A 4,751-nucleotide genomic window follows, 5' to 3' on the forward strand; every position below is an offset into this window, starting at 1 on the left:
TATCACGGGTCAAGAGATGTATATACTGTAGCTACAGATAAAGCGCTTAGATTTGCCTGAGGTTTATTCATTTATCAATGTCATCTCAGTCAATGACAACATTATTAGAGTTATTTATAACAGGGCGGCTCAGAGGGTAACTCAGTTTATTGGGGCTGAGTAAAGCTAGACTAGAGTGTTATAATGCTTCATAACAGGGCGGCTCATTGGATAACTCAGTTTATTGGGGCTCAGTAAAGCTAGACTAGAGTGTTATAATGCTGCATAAGAGGGCGGCTCAGAGGATAACTCAGTTTATTGGGGCTGAGTAAAGCTAGACTAGAGTGTTATAATGCTTCATAACAGGGCGGCTCATTGGGTAACTCAGTTTATTGGGGCTGAGTAAAGCTAGACTAGAGTGTTATAATGCTTCATAACAGGGCGGCTCATTGGGTAACTCAGTTTATTGGGGCTGAGTAAAGCTAGACTAGAGTGTTATAATGCTGCATAAGAGGGCGGCTCAGAGGATAACTCAGTTTATTGGGGCTGAGTAAAGCTAGACTAGAGTGTTATAATGCTTCATAACAGGGCGGCTCATTGGGTAACTCAGTTTATTGGGGCTGAGTAAAGCTAGACTAGAGTGTTATAATGCTTCATAACAGGCCGGTTCAGAGGATAACTCAGTTTATTGGGGCTGAGTAAAGATAGACTAGAGTGTTATAATGCTGCATAACAGGGCGGCTCATTGTGTAACTCAGTTTATTGGGGCTGAGTAAAGCTAGACTAGAGTGTTATAATGCTTCATAACAGGGCGGCTCATTGGGTAACTCAGTTTATTGGGGCTGAGTAAAGCTAGACTACAGGCCAGAGGCAGAGCTGACAACATTACATCAGACAGATGGATAACCCAACACTAACCACATTCACAACCTCTATAAAACGTACCATCACCCCATCAGTCAAAGAGAGCACTTAAGTCTAGGAGCAAAAGGCTCCTCAAAAGCTTCTACCCCCAAGTCATAAGACTGCTGAACAATTAATAAAATGGCCACCAGACTATTTACATTGTTCTCCCTCCCTTTTGTACACTGATGCTACTCGTTGTTTATTATTTATGCATAGTCACTTAACCCCTACCAACATGTACAAATTACCTCAACTAACCGCACACTGACTCGGTACCGGTACCCCTGTATATAGCCTCCACACTGACTCGGTACTGGTGCCCCCTGAATATAGCCTCCACACTGACTCGGTACCGGTACCCCCTGTATATAGCCTCCACACTGACTCGGTACTGGTGCCCCCTGTATATAGCCTCCACACTGACTCGGTACCGGTACCCCCTGTATATAGCCTCCACACTGACTCGGTACTGGTGCCCCCTGTATATAGCCTCCACACTGACTCGGTACCGGTACCCCCTGTATATAGCCTCCACACTGACTCGGTACTGGTGCCCTCTGTATATAGCCTCCACACTGACTCGGTACCGGTACCCCCTGTATATAGCCTCCACACTGACTCGGTACCGGTACCCCCTGTATATAGCCTCCACACTGACTCGGTACCGGTACCCCTGTATATAGCCTCCACACTGACTCGGTACCGGTACCCCCTGTATATAGCCTCCACACTGACTCGGTACCGGTACCCCTGTATATAGCCTCCACACTGACTCGGTACCGGTACCCCTGTATATAGCCTCCACACTGACTCGGTACCGGTACCCCTGTATATAGCCTCCACACTGACTCGGTACCGGTACCCCCTGTATATAGCCTCCACACTGACTCGGTACCGGTACCCCCTGTATATAGCCTCCACACTGACTCGGTACCGGTACCCCCTGTATATAGCCTCCACACTGACTCGGTACCGGTACCCCCTGTATATAGCCTCCACACTGACTCGGTACCGGTACCCCCTGTATATAGCACTCCACACTGAACTCGGTACCGGTACCCCCTGTATATAGCCTCCACACTGACTCGGTACCGGTACCCCCTGTATATAGCCTCCACACTTACTCGGTACCGGTACCCCCTGTATATAGCCTCCACACTGACTCGGTACCGGTACCCCCTGTATATAGCCTCCACACTTACTCGGTACCGGTACCCCCTGTATATAGCCTCCACACTTACTCGGTACCGGTACCCCCTGTATATAGCCTCCACACTGACTCGGTACCGGTACCCCCTGTATACCGGTACCCCCTGTATATAGCCTCCACACTGACTCGGTACCGGTACCCCCTGTATATAGCCTCCACACTGACTCGGTACCGGTACCCCCTGTATATAGCCTCCACACTTACTCGGTACCGGTACCCCCTGTATATAGCCTCGTTATTGTTATTCTTATTGAGTTACTTTTTATTCTTTTTTTTTTATTTTAGTCTTAGTTTAGTTAAAAAAAAAATCTTAACTCTTCTTAAAACTGCACTGTTGGTTAAGGGCTTGTAAGTAACCATTTCACGGTAAGGTCTACACACGGTAAGGTCTACACACGGTAAGGTCTACACACGGTAAGGTCTACACACGGTAAGGTCTACACACGGTAAGGTCTACACACGGTAAGGTCTATGTGACAAATAAAGTTTGATTTGATTTGAACAGCGCTGCAACGATACTCTCCCTGCACCGATACTCTCCCTGAACAGATACTCTCCCTGAACAGATACTCTCCCTGAACAGATACTCTCCCTGAACCGATACTCTCCCTGCACCGATACTCTCCCTGCACCGATACTCTCCCTGCACCGATACTCTCCCTGAACAGATACTCTCCCTGCACCGATACCTCCCAGCACCGATACTCTCCCTGAACAGATACTCTCCCTGCACCGAACTCTCCCTGAACAGATACTCTCCCTGCACCGATACTCTCCCTGCACCGATACTCTCCCTGCACCGATACTCTCCCTGAACCGATACTCTCCCTGAACAGATACTCTCCCTGCACAGATACTCTCCCTGAACAGATACTCTCCCTGCACCGATACTCTCCCTGCACCGATACTCTCCCTGCACCGATACTCTCCCTGAACAGATACTCTCCCTGAACAGATACTCTCCCTGCACCGATACTCTCCCTGAACAGATACTCTCCCTGCACCGATACTCTCCCTGCAAAGATACCTCCCGACAGATACTATCCTGAACAGATACTCTCCCTGCACCGATACTCTCCCTGCACCGATACTCTCCCTGAACAGATACTCTGCCTGCACAGATACTCCCCCTGAACAGATACTCTGCCTGCACAGATACTCTCCCTGAACAGATACTCTCCCTGAACAGATACTCTCCCTGAACAGATACTCTGCCTGCACAGATACTCTCCCTGAACAGATACTCTCCCTGAACAGATACTCTGCCTGCACAGATACTCTCCCTGAACAGATACTCTGCCTGCACAGATACTCTCCCTGCACAGATACTCTCCCTAACAGATACTCGCCTGACAGATACTCTCCCTGAACAGATACTCTGCCTGCACAGATACTCTCCCTGAACAGATACTCTGCCTGCACCGATACTCTCCCTGCACCGATACTCTCCCTGAACAGATACTCTCCCTGAACAGATACTCTCCCTGCACCGATACTCTCCCTGCACCGATACTCTCCCTGAACAGATACTCTCCCTGAACAGATACTCTCCCTGCACCGATACTCTCCCTGCACCGATACTCTCCCTGCACAGATACTCTCCCTGAACAGATACTCTCCCTGAACAGATACTCTCCCTGAACAGATACTCTGCCTGAACAGATACTCTGCCTGCACAGATACTCTCCCTGAACAGATACTCTCCCTGAAACGATACTCTGCTGCAAAGATACTCTCCCTGAACAAGATACTCTGCCTGCACAGATACTCTCCCTGCACGATACTCCCTGCACGATACTCTCCCTGCACCGATACTCCCTGCACAGATACTTCCTGAACAGATATCTCCCTGCACCGATACTCTCCCGACAGATACTCTCCTGCACAGATACTCTCCCTGAACAGATACTCTCCCTGAACAGATACTCTCCCTGAACAGATACTCTCCCTGAACAGATACTCTCCCTGAACAGATACTCTCCCTGAACAGATACTCTCCCTGAACAGATACTCTCCCTGAACAGATACTCTGCCTGCACCGATACTCTCCCTGCACCGATACTCTCCCTGCCGCCCTGTTATACTCTTGCCTGATTGTATTAGCCTTGTGTTGAAGATTTCAAAGCCCACACAACATAGACTCTCACCCTGTTAGTGCTCCTGTGCTACAGAGGATAATTGGAAAAGTATTGACCTGGGTGGGTGGGGTAGGTTTCTCAATGCCTCGGTAGCTAAAGTAATGTGTTATTTATCTCCACAACCCAGCCTCGTAGCCGTGAAAGAGTTACAATTACAAAAGTGATGTTTTGATGTCATTCGTCAATGTGTGAATGAACAACAATATCGGACCAAAGAACACACTATTCTAGGATTTGTCATAACAAATCAAATCAAAGTTTATTTGTCACGTGTGCCGAATACAACAGGTATTACCTCACAGTGAAATGCTTACTTACAGGCTCTAACCAATAGTGCAAACAAAGGTATTAGGTGAACGATAGGTAGGTAAAGAAATAAAATAACAGTAAAAAGACAGGCTATATCCCGTAGCGAGGCTATAAAAGTAGCGAGGCTACATACAGACACCGGTTAGTCAGGCTGATTGAGGTAGTATGTACATGTAGATATGGTTAAAGTGACTATGCATATATGACTT

This window comes from Salvelinus namaycush, chromosome 15, assembly GCF_016432855.1.
Source record: "Salvelinus namaycush isolate Seneca chromosome 15, SaNama_1.0, whole genome shotgun sequence".
Classification (NCBI taxonomy): Eukaryota; Metazoa; Chordata; class Actinopteri; order Salmoniformes; family Salmonidae; genus Salvelinus; species Salvelinus namaycush.